The following is a 15,376-nucleotide window of genomic DNA, read 5'->3' on the forward strand; positions in this document are numbered from 1 at the left end:
CAAATATAGAAAATACTAATGGTATGTAAAATACGAATGAGGTTACCTGTAAGTAGTGCTTGAACTTCTGTACAACATACACCATGCTAAGAGCTTCCCGCTCTATCATGTTGTAGTTCTTCTATGCTTTCAACAAGAGTCTACTTGTAAAGTAAACCAGGTGGTCTAATCCATGATCACTTGTCTGTGTGAGTGTTTCTCCAATTGTGAAATTTGACTCATCAACATGTATGTGGATCTCCTTGTCCTTGTTTGGGTAAGCCAAAATGGGTGCTATATATGACTAGTCTTTCTTTCAACTCCTAGAAGACTTCGTCCTATTGTGCATCCCACTTGTAGTTTTCCCCCTTGTAAGTTTTCCCATTGAGAGGCTAAGACACTCTAGCAATTTTTTTAATGAACCTCTTGTAGTACTTGATGTGTCCTAGGAATGATTTCGCCTCAACCATGTCTCTCAAAGTTGGCATTTCCAGTATCACTTAAGCATTTTCTAGGTCTATCTTCAAGCGCAAATTGCACATGATGTGCTCCAACATTTTTCCTTGGGGTACCATGAATCTAAACTACTCAAGATATTGTGCTAGTCATGTACGTTTGCCCCTCTCCTTACACACCTTGAGTGTGGTTAGGTGTTTTTCCACCATGTTGAAAACTGGCCAATTATTCAAGAAATCCTTAAAATTTCCTATTGACATCTTATAGAAGATGTGCAGGATGATCCTTTAAAAGATTGCTAGGGCATTGCATAGATTGAACGACATCTAGTTGTAGGACGTGTAATCTATATCTTCCACTAGAAAGGTGATTTTTAGCTTCTCCTCCTCAGTAATGAATATCTAATTGTAGCTAGAGAATCCATTCATGAAAAAGTATATTTTATGCTCAACAACTTCCTCCAAAATGTTGTTAGTGAATGGTATTAGGAATGTTTTGTATTCAAATAACAAAAATCTACACATACTCTTATTTGAGTGTGATCCTCTTTTAGTGAGATTATGATTGGGGACACCCACTCACTTGTTTGTACTCAAAAGATAATGCCTACATTGAGTATTTGGTTAATCTCATCCTTGACTTATGCAAAATAGTTTTTATTCACGTAGTTCAGTCACTTTTGTATGGGTACCAGTCCTTGTATTTGTGGGGTTAGGTGGACACATAAATTTAGTGGCACTCCCTTTAGGTATTTGTACATCCATGCAAAAACATCCTTGTACTCCATGAATATTTTGAATGTTGTTTCTTTCAATACAAGACTCCAATCATCTCCCACAAAAAATATTTTTGTGTTGGCATCATCCTCTAAGTTCATAGTCTTCATCATAGGTTCTTCATATTTAATGCATTTCTCTTTGCTAAATACATGTGTGGGTGTTTTATCTATCGATGTCTCTCATTCCTTGAATTCTTTGTATTATGTTGGGAATTTTTTCTTTTCATTTTACTTATTTTCTTCTTCCACCCCTAACATGTGACAACTTGGGAAGAGTTCATAGTCCTCCATTTGCCAATAGAGTAAGCCATTCAATGATTCCAAGTCATCATTGTTAGATCTTCCTTGTTTCATAATTTCTTCTTTATTAGGTTTCATCCTTTTCTTTCCTTCATCATCTCCTTCTTTTCCTTCCTAATCTAAAGAGGAAGCCACATCATCTCCAACCATCTTGGTGTGAAGGTCAATTATGAACCTGTGACCCCCTCTTTCCATCAAAAGAGTGTTCCTTTTCTAGTCATGTTTCAACTTTGCCTATACAAGCCAACCCCTTTTGAGGATGGTGTCATAAGCCTTTCTTTTTAGTAGAATGATCACAAAGTCAAACAGGAAGGGTTGTGTCTCAATTGTTATATTCTATGCCATTAAAGTCCTTAGGAGTTTGATTATGTGTTGGTTGGCACTAAAAAATTGGAATGTAAGTTGCCATAGGGTTGGTTTTCCTAACTTCTTCTACATTTCCTTAGGTAGTACATTTATACTAGATCCTCCATCAACAATAGTGTCCATCTAGATGGTTTCAAGAATACTCATCTCTGCCACAGTTGAATGTCTTCCTTCAATCAGTGTGACTAACATTCTAGTGTCTTTTGTGGGGGCTTCACTTCCACCATGGGTGTTCTTCTTTTGCTTATCTTTCTTTGGGGATGGTGTCATGCTTAGGATTGTTGTGCCTAGCTATGACATTGCAAGAAGAAGGTTGTTTAATTTCATAGGAACTATAGCTTGCATTACTTTCCATATATTGTACCATTCTACCTAGGTCCTCCTTGAGGTATTCACAATGTCTTTCATTTTTGTTCTTTCGACCACCATTTATTTTTCTATTTCTCCTTTTTTCTAATGCATCCTTCTTCTCTCCTCCTTAGGAACTGGGTATCTCACCTTTTTCAATTGTGTGTGGGTAACTGTTAATATTTTTTCCTCCCTTCTTTCTATAGTCAATAGATTCACCCTAGGCTCGGGGCATTTTGAGTCTTTGTGGTCTCCATGACCACACCATCCATACAATAGCCGCAACATGCCCTTCATGGTATAATCTCTTATGAAGTGGCCCCATAGATTGCATGAGTGATATTATATCATTGGACATCTAGTTGGATCATGTTGTATCCTACTGCAACCCCCATTATCATTGTTGTTATTATTGTTCCCTCCTCTTTTGTGTTGGTTGTTGTTTTGATATCCTACTAAAGTTGCCATGACATTGTTTTTATTTATTCCCATAGCTCTTGAGGTGGAAACTTCTTGCATTAGTAGCACTTGTTGGTGACCTCTTGTTTTCATATTGAACGAGCATTTTTTGGTGGAATGTTTGACAATTTGGTAGATATTGTAAAAATAGTTCTTGGGGCAAGCATCATTTGTATGACCTTCTTCCTTTTAGTTTGTACACCATTAGTTCCCCTTATGTGTTTTTCTTTCTACTTTCTAATTTTGTCATCATACACAAAATGTCTTTTTGTAAAGCTTGAGTCTTTTTATTTGATTCTTCATCGTTACTTTCAGACGATGTCTTCTAAGTTAGAATATCTTCTCTTCTTATTTCTCCTATTTTGTGTTTTCTTTCAAAATCCATTGCCAGGTTATATGCATCAATGTATGATGTCGAATGTACTATTTGAATATCTTTTTCTAAAGTGTCAGTCATAGCCATTCGACAAACCATTGTTTCTTCAACCCATCAGCTAGTGGGCTTTCTATCTTTTCCACTAGCTCCTTTAATCTCTTGGTGTGTTCACAAACTATCTCATTCTTGATAAGCAGGAGATAATTTCCACAACAAGTCAAATTGTGATATTGTTATCAGGATTTAACTATGTAGTTTTTTGAGTCAAACTCATTGACCCATATTTCATGAGAAGTGATTCAACCTGAATCCATCTCTCATGAGAATAAATGGAACACTTAGCACTCATTAGATCTAGGTGATGCTCATAGAGGTGAAACAATGAGAATTTTTGGGAAGTCATCCATTCTAGTACTACTCCAACTTGAGTGTGCTTAACTATGAAGTTCATTCCATGGTTAAACTCACTCTTCTTGTGACACCATTTACAAAACCTTCACCAAGTGTTTTGCCTCAAGTCTCGTTCTTCCCTTGCTTTATACTGTGGATTTCTACTATGATCTCACTGTCATCCCTTAGTAGTCATAATTCTATTGTAAATTATTTCTTGAGTTTCACCCATGTGGCCACCTTCTTTTTGTCAATGTCTAAAAATCAATTGATTGCTACACCTCTTAGGGTTGTTGGAAACCGACGAATCTAGTCATCCTCATCAATTATGGCATTCACAGTCCAAATCATTTCACATATTTTATAGTGTCAAACTAGGTCAATGGTCTTATTGCTAGTAAATTTAGGTAGTCTCCTTCGGCCTTTCCATCACTAGCTTCTTTTTTGTTTTTCTTGAGTTATGTGCTTGTTGCACTTTTGGATAGTTCTGTGAACCCATGTTGTTCTATATACTCACATTGTTCTACACTCTATATAACCATGTTGGTCTATGATAATGTGATTAGTTCTTCTAATAATAAAGTTTTTTGATTATCAAATTGTATCTATTTGCCTCATTATCAAGGATGAAGAGTTCACCCTATGCTCATGCTCCTTCAATACCTTGAGCCATGGTGGTTCCTTCTCTTCCATCAAGATTCTTTACGCTTGGTGAATACAACTCTAGGAATTCTTCCCTTGATTCGTCAATCAACCTTAGTCATTAGAACTCATTCCTTGTCTCTTCTATCAATTCCTCTTGTGCGTGGTTAGTCAAATGTGTTATTATTATGGAGTCTGATCAGTCTCCAAGTTGGAGATTGTTGTGATGTGGAGTCTAATTAGACTTAGAGGTTTGTTTGGAGCATTTTTCCACTAGATTATTTCTATAGGGTTTTGGGAGTAGTGCCCCCAAGATGGGGTCAAGGGGAAGTGCTGCGTTCTCATAGTAGACGGTGGGATTGAGGGGTAATGCCCTTGTGAGGGTTTTTGGGGGCAAAACCCCTAAAGCCAAGAATAACCTTATATTGTAAAAGGTGTTGGATACTAATTTTCTATTATTCTAGCCCTAATTTTGTAAGTAGCAAAAATCTTGTATAGAAAGGCTTAGGTTTTGGGATTTTCATATTGTGTGATTCAAAAATTGGTTCTTGCAGTGATATTGAGCTATAAGGGATTACATATTGTAATTATGTTTTAATCAGTAAATCATAATAATATTGGACTTGCTATTGGTGGACGCAGCCCAGGGAATTGGTGAACCATGCAAAGTCTTGGTGTCTTGTGTTCTCTTTCATGTGATCTACTATTTTATGGTATTGGTTATGTTTGCATGTAACTGTTATTTCTTTTTAAGGTTGATCCTAACAAGTGGTACGAAGGACATATGGTTGTCATTTTCTTTTAGTGAGATCATCATCATTTTTTTAGTGATCCTCTATAGGAAGGTCTCACGGTTGAGTGGGAGTTATGGCAGATGAGGGTATTCTAAATGTGGAGAAGTTTAATGGGTAAAACTTTCAGTTATGGAAGATGCAAATGGACGACTATCTTTATCAAAAGGATTTATGAAAGCCATTGGAAGGAAAATCTAAGAAACAAGGAATTATGTCAGATGATGAATATGAGATTTTAGACAACAAGGTACTTGGAAGCATTCAATTATGCTTGACACCATTAGTGACATTTAACATTACAAAAGTGAAGACGATGAAAGAGTTGATGGAAACCCTAGTGAAATTGTATGAAAAGCCTTTTGCTTCAAATAAGGTATTTCTCATGAAGCATTTATTTAATATGAAAATGGTAGAAGGTGGATCTATTACAAATTATTTAAATGAGTTTAATACTATTACTAGTCAGTTATCTTCTATGGGTATTAATTTTGATGAAGAAATTAGGGTTCTCTTGATTTTGTATTCTTTGCTTGAGAGCTAGAATGGCTTGGTAATGGCTATGAGTAATTCTATTTCTAGATCTAATACCCTAAAATTTGATGATCTATGATCGGTGTTATTTTGAGAAATAAAACTAATAGGAAATCCTTAGGTGGATCTATATCAAGAAGTGCTTTGAATGCACAGAGTAGAGGCAGAATGACTAAGAGAGAAAATAATTCCAAAAATCATGAAAAATCAAGAGGAAAGTCAAAGGGGAAGAGGTCTCAATCCAGAGGATTGAGAGATTGCTAGTACTATGGTAGAATAGGACATAAGAAGAAAGATTGTTGGACTCGAAAGAAAAATGAAGGAGATAAACTAGAAGGGAACAAGGAGGCAAATGTTGTAAGTAACAAATTTGAAAAGGATACTTTTCTTCCATCTTTAGAAAGTGTTGATGATTCATGGGTTTTAGATTCTGATGCTTCATTTCATGCTACACCTCATAGAGCTTATTTCATTGATTATGTCCAAGGGGATTTTAGGCTTGTTTGTTTGGAGGATAATGAACCCTATCAAATTATTAAAAAGGGAAAAGTTAAGATTAATTTGTAGAATGGGAATCATTGACTAATATATGAGGTAAGATATGTTCCAAGGTTGAGTAGGAATTTAATTTCAGCAAGGCAAATCGGTGATGAGGGTTGTGTGGTTACTTTTAATGATAAAAATTGGCAGGTTTCAAAAGGTTCTCTTGTAGTAGCAAAAGGTGTGAAAGTAGGCACCTTATATCTTTATAGGTTATATTGTTCCTTCTACTTTGATTGTTTTAGAGAAAAATGAATGTTCAACAATAGCTGCTATAGTTGAGTAGGGACAACAAATATCTGCTATAGATTTTGATATAGCCCTATGGCACAACTAACTTGGGCACATGAATGAGAAAGGTATGAAATTACTTCATTCAATGTAAGTTTTACAAAGTTTGAGATGTGTCAATATGGATTTTTGTGAAAGTTGTCTATATGGAAAACAAAAAAGAGTGAGTTTTGTGAAGATTGGGAAGGAAAAGAGAAGTGAGAGATTAGAGCTTGTGCATACAGATGTATGGGGACCAGCTTAGGTATTTTCCCTTGGTGGCTCTCATTATTGTGTTACATTTATTGATGATGCAACTAGAAAAGTATGTGTTTATTTCCTTAGATAAAAATCTGATGTATTTCAAACTTTTAAGAAATGGAAATGCTTGGTTGAAAATGAGACTAGAAAGAAATTAAAATGTCCCAGATCTGATAATGGTGTGAGTATTGTAGTCACGAATTTGAATATTATTTCTTTGCTAATGGTATTCATAGACATAAAATTATTCCAAGGACTCCACAAGAAAATGGAGTGGTTGAACACATGAACATGACTATAATGGAGCGTGCAAGAAGCATGGGTTGCACATAGGGTTTCCCTTAAACATGTGGATGGAGGCTATGAATACTATTGTATATTTGATTAATAGAGGTCCCTCTACTCCTTTGAGTTGTGGTATTCTAGAGGAAGCATGGACTAGTAAGAAGGTTAATTATTCTTTTCTCAAAGCCTTTAGTTGTGAAGCATTTGCTCATATAGATTTTGAAAATAGAACCAAGCTGAAAGCTAAGTCAAAGAAATGTATTTTTTTGGATATGGCATTATGATTATAGGATTTATGATTTTGAAAATCATAAAATTATAAGAATCAGGGATACCATATTCAGTGAGAAAGTATTGTAAAAATATCTATTGCAGCAACATGAGAAGAAAGAAAATGATTATGTAGTGTTGGATGATACTCCAAAAGTTGCACTCCAGCAGTTCCTCATGATCTGTGACAACTGCAACAAAAAATACCACACACCCTAGTGAATGTTAGATGGTCAACAAGGATAAGTAGATCACCAAAAAGATTTTCTCCTTCCTTGTATTTTATTTTACCTACTAATGCTTGTGAACTTGAATTTTATGATGAAGTTGTGCAGGTGGATACAAAGATTCAGTGGGAGTTTGCAATGAAAGATTAAATGGATTCTTTGCTAAAAAATAAAATATTGGATTTATGTATGTTGTCTATATGTAAAAGAGATTTATAGAATAAATGGGTTTACAGGTTAAAAGAAGAGGATGGAGGTAAGAAACACTTTAAAGATAGGTTAGTGGTAAAAGGATTTGCACAAAAAAAGGACATTGATTTTGATGAGATATTCTCTTCTATTGTTAAGATGACTTCTATTTGCACTATTTTAAGTATTTTGGCTACTGAAGATTTTCATTCAAAGCAGCTTGATGTTAAAACAACCTTCCTTTATGGTGATTTGAAAGAAGAGATATACATGGCACAACCACAAGGATTTGAGGTCAAAGGTAAGGAGAACATAGTGTGCAGATTGAAAAAAAGTTTATATAGCTTGAAGCAAGCACCTTAGCATTGGAATCTAAAATTTGATAGGTTTATGCATGCGCATAGATATAGCACGTGTCATTTAGATCATTGTGTTTATTTTAAGAGGTTGGATGATGATAGCTACATTATTTTATGTTTATATTTTGATGACATGCTTGTAGTTGGGTCTAACATGGATTATATTAAGGGGCTGAAATGCTAGTTAGCACATGCATTTTCTATGAAGGATTTTTGGGTAGCAAAACAAATCCTTGGTATGAAGATTTTCAAGATAGGATGAACAAGAAATTGACATTATCTCATGCTAATTATATGAGAATGTGTTGCAATGTTTCTCCATGGAGAATGCTAAAGCTGTCAGAACACCTTTACCTGGTCATTTGAAGTTGACAAAGGAGATGTGTCCCAGGACATAAGAAGAGGAGGATAATATGTCTAAGGTACATTATGCTTCAGCTATAGGAAGCTTGATGTATGCTATGGCATGTATAAGGCCAGATATTGCACATGCACTGGGTGTTGTTAGAAGGCATATGAGCCATCTAGGAATTGAATATTGGAAGGCAGTTAAGTGGATTCTCAGATATTTGAGAGGAACATCTAGTAAGTGTTTACACTGTGGGGGCTCTACTACTGATTTATAGGGACATGTTGACTCAGATTTGACAAGGGATATTGATACTAGGTGGAGTACTACATGTTATGTATTTACTATTGGTGGGGCAACAATGAGGTAGGTTTCTCAATTATAGAAGGTTAATGCTTTATATAGAGTATGTTGCTACTATAGAGGTAGCCAAGGAGATGATATGGCTTCAAATTTTCATGGAAGAATTGGTACAACCATAGAGTGATAATTATATTTTTTTATAGATAGTCAAAGTGCCATTCATCTTGCAAAGAATTCAGCTTTGCATTCAAAGACAAAACACATATAGTTGTGGTAACATTTCATTCAGTTTGTTTTGAATGATGGAAAGTTAAAGATGGAGAAGTTAAATATACATGATAATCTAATAGATATGTTTACAAAGGTAGTGACAAGGGAGAAGCTAAACTCCTCTTCAGCTTCGATTGGTCTTCTAGACTGAACAAAATAAAAGAACAATAGAGTCTAGGGTGGTTTAATCTTCTAGTGGGAGCTACAAGTTTAGTAATGCTATGATTAATCTCCAAGTGAGAGGTTATTATTATGGATTCTAATCAGTCTCCAATGGGAGATTTTTGTGATGTGAAGCCTAATTAGACTGAGAGGTTTATTCGGTACAGTTTCCCTCTAGATTATTTCTATGGGGGTTTGGGGGCAATGCCTCCAAGATGGGGTTAAGAGGCAGTGCCCCCAAGATGGAGTCAAGTGGCAGTGCCCCTGTGGGGTCCTAGGGTATCCCCCTAGGTACACTCCCTATCATAGTATAGGGTGGGGTTGAGGTTTTCGTGAGTAGCACCCCCTAAGCCAAAAATGATCTTATATTGTAAAAGGTGCCAGCAACTATTTTTCTATTATTCTAGCCCTAATTTTGTAAGCAAAAAAAGGCTTGTATAAGAAGGCTTAGGGTTAAGGATTTTCATTATGTGTGATGCAAAAATTGGTTCTTATGGTGGTATTGAGTTGTAAGGGATTACGGATTGTAATAAGGTTGTAATCAATAGATCATAATAATATTGTACTCGCTATTGGTGGACATAGCCTAGGGATTGGGTGAACCATGTTAAATCTTGGTGTCTTGTGTTCTCTTTCATGTGATCTACTATTTTCTAGTATTGGTTATATTTGCATGTAACTATTATTTCTATTTGAGGTTAATCCTAATAGAGTGCACTTTGTTAGTCAGTATTCTTGTGGCATCGTGGTCACCTTAAATGACACCCCCTTGGTACATGTTAGTGAACTATTGAAGTATATACCTTTATTTTGATTTTTGTGTATGAATTAATGCTTCATGTGTTGTGCATACATCACCATTTTATTTTATTTTATTTTTAATCCTTATTAAGTAAATTTGGCATCAATATTCTAAATACATCTTTTATACTAGGTTTGACAAGCAATGACACCAAATGTTTACTGTATAGGATAAACAAATATTTATTACATTCAAAGACCTAAATATGACACAAAATAAGATAGTACTTTATTCATATGACAAAAATATACAATTATGAATACAACTATAATGCTGATCCATAGTTCAATCAGATGATATACATATATATCCTGAAAGGGTGACTCAACTGTCATATAACCTTTCAAATACTAACTAATCCCATTGGCTTTTACCAATAACAAGATGCCTTTTATATACTGTATAAGGAAAGGATTTTTTGACACACCTCCTACTAAGGAGAGATATTTGAGATTCCATTTGTTAATTTGTTTTATCAAGTTTTTTCTTTACCCATCTCTACATTTCTCCAAGATTTGGGTTAACTAAGAATGGGATTCCTAAATATCTTACAATGTGACTAGGACCTCCTTAAGAAAAACCATATTGACTGCAATAGGCTGAGGTTCCTCTTGTTAACCTAGCATACTAGATTTTGAAAGTGATGTAGCCTACTACAGAAATCTATAAAAAATAGGTCTAATTTCACCACTAGGTTTTGGATATTGCTTTCCTTCACCATTAAATTTAAAGAAGTGTCATCTACAAATTGAATATTAGAAATTTTCTCCCCATTAGGTAAAATGATTCCTTTCACATAAGGTGGCATGCTATTTAATTGTAGAGTGTAACCCAATGCATTTGCATCAATCACAAATAAGTTTGATGCTAATCAGAAGCCTTGCATAATAGATCTAGAGAAGAAAAAGGGTTGAGACGTTTTCATTGATTTATACATAGTCATATGAATCTTTGAACAACATTTGTGCCATGATGTAAAATAGAGTTTTGGGAGGCCCAACTATTTCAACATCATCTTTAATAAAATTCCCACTCAATCCTATCATAGGATTTTTCATGATCAAGTAATAATATACTATCGTATTAATTATACTCCTTTTTCTAGTCCAAGGCTTCCCAACAAGTAATCAAGTTCTCCAATATATATGTCTCCTTGAAAAACCTAGTTTGGGTTTTATTGATAATCTTTGGTAATATGTTTTTTAGTTTAGAGGATAGAATTTTGTCTAGTATTTTTTATGATACATTTAGAAGAGCTATGAGTCTTTAGTTTTTGATTTATATTGTCCCATCTACTTCTTTAGGAATTATGTATTTTTAACAATTCCTTGCTTGTCCATTCACTAATCTTTTTATAGAATTCTATGGGTAGGCCATATGGGCTAGGGGCCTTATCACTATTGATATTTGGATTCCTCTCATAATTTATGCTTTTGATATAGCCTTATCTAGCTCTAATTTATCTGGTAAATTAATCTTTTTAGGGATAAGTTTAGAGACTTTCATTCTTTCATTCTACATAATGTATCTTATATCTTTTGAAGTAAACAATTTTTTATAGAAACTTGCAAATGCTTGTAGGATATCCCCCTAGTTTGATACGTCCATCTCACCTTTCTTAATTTAATCAATCCTTACTCTAGCTTATTTTTCCTTAAACATATTAAAAAAATATTTAGGGGTAGAAACATAGACCTATGTCATTTTTAAGACATCTAAACCTATTTCGGTCAAATCCAATTTCTCTATCAAAACTCATTTAAAAATAAAATTAAAATACCCTTTTATAGATCTCAAAGTCAATATCATAATTATATGAGGTTCTTTTTTTTTTCTTTTTTTTTTCAAAATTATACTTATCCCTAGAGCATAGAGTTCTCTTCAAGACTATGGTTTTTTTCAAAAAGGTGTAGATTTGATAGGGAAATTTTGATAGGGGGAAAGAGTTGTTGGTTTTTGATAAGGTTGACCTCGAGTACTTATAACAAAGAAAATATGCATCAAAAACCAATATTCCTTTTTTATGCCTAGCTACACATGCCATCTATAACATATTTTGAAATCATAATAAAAAAGGATGATTTACATATACTTATTTGACAATTTTTTTGAAGTAAAAAAATGACTTCAAAATTAAAAAAGAAAAAATAAATTCTTACTAAAAAAATTATAGGGTTAATTATCATCTAATTTCACACATTTCATCAGTTTACACCATTTTCAAATACTAAATAGAAATGCTATTTTTATGTCATTAAAGTTGAACAACTTACATTTTGGGATCCTTTTTATTTGTAAAAAGTGACACATGTTTGTGTTTTTACCCTTAGACCCTCTTTCTCACATGTCATTCTACTTAATCCTAGCTTTGGTTCTAACTCATTGTATTTTGTAGTGCTGGAGTCTCCTAAGGGCATCTTGAGCAATCCCTGTCCTTTCATTTAGGCTTTCATTTTATGGGTTCATTTGTATATCTATTTCAAATATAAGAAGTTTATTTTACAAGTTTAGTTCTTCTTCTCTCCCATCCATAGCTATTTTCTTGTTGAATGTTTGAAAAAGGACATTCCAAGATTTAACATTTTGAATCCAACATTCAATGGCACATCCCCTATTTTTGTTTAATAACTAAACTAGTTGATGATCTTTACAACAAAACCTAGATATTCATCCTCCAATAGGGAAGTGTTTAGGGAAAAAATCACTTTTTCCCTAACATTTGTCTATCATACCCACAATAGAGATGTTGGCAAGTATAAGGTTATGATATGACATATAAGTAAGGGGTAACTATGATTGAGGCATCATGGGAACCTAATTAAAATCTTAAAAAGTCCTTATTAGCATACAATGTGTCAAGTACAAAAAATATTCTCTTACCACCATTGTAGAAATTTGACTAGGTAAACCATATTCCCTTGTGTTCATTTTTGGTTTCATCAAGAGGGTTACATAGCTAAGACTAGAGATATATTCATATAAACTCCTAAATCAACTTGTGCATATAAAATATCATGTAATATTATCATATTATAAATTTAAACAATCTTAAATCATAAACGAATTATTTAATAAAATAAATATAAGTGTTAGATTAAAAATTAATATCAAACACATCTTCTCATGATCTAATGCTACCACTAGTCTTTCATAACTTCTAACCAACAATTGCAAAAAGAGCTTGATCCTCTACAAGCTAAATTTGTACATAAGGATAAGGAGGGTGATTTTATTCTAGACCCTCAAACTCCAATAATTATTAGGGTTCTAGATGTTGTCACCTTTTAATTTGGTCTTGATGAACCCTAGGGTTAAGCCAAAACACTACCAAAAAATTAGAAGATAAATAAATTAGTTTATATAAAACAACTAAGTAGTATATTGTTATAAGAATCTTTTTTTTCTTTTGATAGGTAATCGACTAAAATCTAGATTATTTATTATTCATTTTTTATTATCTTTCAGGTTAATTATTATTATGTATTAATTTGAGTAGATTCAAACCCAAGGCCTCCCCGACGAAAAACTCATAATTTACTATTGCATTATAGGCTTTTCCTATATTATTATATGAATCTTTTTTTTTTTTTTTTTAAATAATGTTTAAATTCTTAAATTATTTAAAAATAAGAAAATCATTTATTAGTCCCTATTCTAAGGCAGGAGACTAAAGTTTTCAGTTAGCCATTTCACTATTAATTTTCTTTTAGGAAATTGTTTAACTTTATTAAACCTATAGTCTAAAGAAAATTTTGTATTAAAATGACATTAAATATTTTAATTTCTTATTTTCTATTGGTAATCAGCATTTTCTTTGGTATTCCTTTCCTTTTTCTTCATCAAAATATTACAAAAAATATGAATAGATGATTAGAAAGACAACTAGCATGATGTACATTGACATGTGTATTGCATGCATGCTTGTATTAATAGGCAATTTTCAAAAAAGACAATTGTTATAGATGTGTCTATGTTCAAGAGAGATCTTACTACAATCATTGAACACTAAAAACTCACAAATCCTAGAAACTACACTAGACTATTGATAAATAAAACTCTGAGGTTAACAATAAGTTATAATGTACTTCCAAATAAATTATATAATCTTTTTAATATATATTGCAATTTGAATGTCATTTTATTGTTTCCTCTATTTCATTTGGAGCCCTACATTTTTCTATAGAAATTCATTTCCTACAATCTGCTATATAGATCCATTTCATTTTATTGTTCGCTTTTGTAACCAAATAATTTTTCAGATTTTTAATTTGTTAGGTTTTGCACATAGATTTTGTTCAAATTTTTTGTTTGAACTTAATATGACCCAATTTTTCCTACTTTAAGATGCAATCAAATCATTACAAGAAGAAGGTTAGAAGATGAAGTTGGAGCTCACTAGAGTTAATGGAGGTAATCTAGATGCATTAGATTAAAAAATAAAAATAAAAAACAAAATAGAAAAGGTAAAAAATGTTCTATCTTCAATTGAGGAGATTCATTGAAAAACTGCAAGAGATATTATTTCTAAGATTATAAATCAATTTTTTTTAGGTTACTTTCTTTTTCAAAAATTGAGTCTCCTATGAAGATTTATATTATTTTTCCTTGTTTTTGTTGTAATTTATTTCTTTTTGTTTGTATTGTGCCCTAAGCATACAACTCAACGATAGTGGTAGAAGCAAAACGGAAGAAGTTATGGATTAATTTGCACCTGTTTCCCATTGCATCAAAAATCTTAAATATTATTTCCCGAATCATAGTAAAAGGATGTTGGTTGTCGGATTTATTTTTTTTTCTTTTTCTGGACATCTGTTTCTAGGTATTTTGCTTGCTGTAGATTGTGTTTTTTTAAGTGTCTTCAATTTATTTATTTGGGTGACAGAGTGGCCTATGCGACCCTATTTCTTAAATAATTTAAGAAGTCAATATATCTTCCTTTTAACTTTGTAGATGACAGTATCGAAACACATAATTTCCAAAATTTGTGAAGTCACTTCTAGTGGGCAGTGTGCTTTGGTTGTAAAGGGGCATTCTTTTGTGGGATGTTTTTAACCATTGTCTTATCTTCGGTTTCAAAGACTGCACATAGATTCAATGGTTCTTAGTTTTCTTTGATAGATTAATATCTGAAAAATTTCTTAATGGTCAATAAAGTTGATATTTAAGTAAGAATCTCCTCCTTTGACAAGCAACCCAAAGGGGAAAGAAAATGTTTCTTTAATTAAAAATATTTTCTCTTCTTTGCAAATAATTTTTTCCGGCCTTTCTCACATAGATCCCTCATTGAATGGAAACCAATGTCATATGGATGACATGAACCAACTGCCTCCAACATTAACAGTCTACTTGATTTTTCCATCAACTTGGTTTGTGTAGTTACCATGAAAGCAAATGAGGTGAGTGGGTAAATAAGTTTCAGAGTTGCATGTTTAATACGACTGGAAACTCAATTAAATGGAGAACTGTATCTAAGGGGGGATTGTGTAAATTTTCTTTTGATTAATCTCTACAATTTATTTTCAATAAAGTTCTTTTGGGAATCCTGTGATAAACTATCATTTTTTCAAAACCATCGATAGTGGCATTGTTTTTTTGTTCTTGCTATGAATGCCCAACCTACAAATATTATTTTTCCTCCTTTGTTATCTTCACATGTATGGTTGTTTTGCA

The sequence above is a fragment of the Cupressus sempervirens genome, chromosome 5, assembly GCF_028749045.1.
Source record: "Cupressus sempervirens isolate cs-2001-9-10 chromosome 5, ASM2874904v1, whole genome shotgun sequence".
Classification (NCBI taxonomy): domain Eukaryota; kingdom Viridiplantae; phylum Streptophyta; class Pinopsida; order Cupressales; family Cupressaceae; genus Cupressus; species Cupressus sempervirens.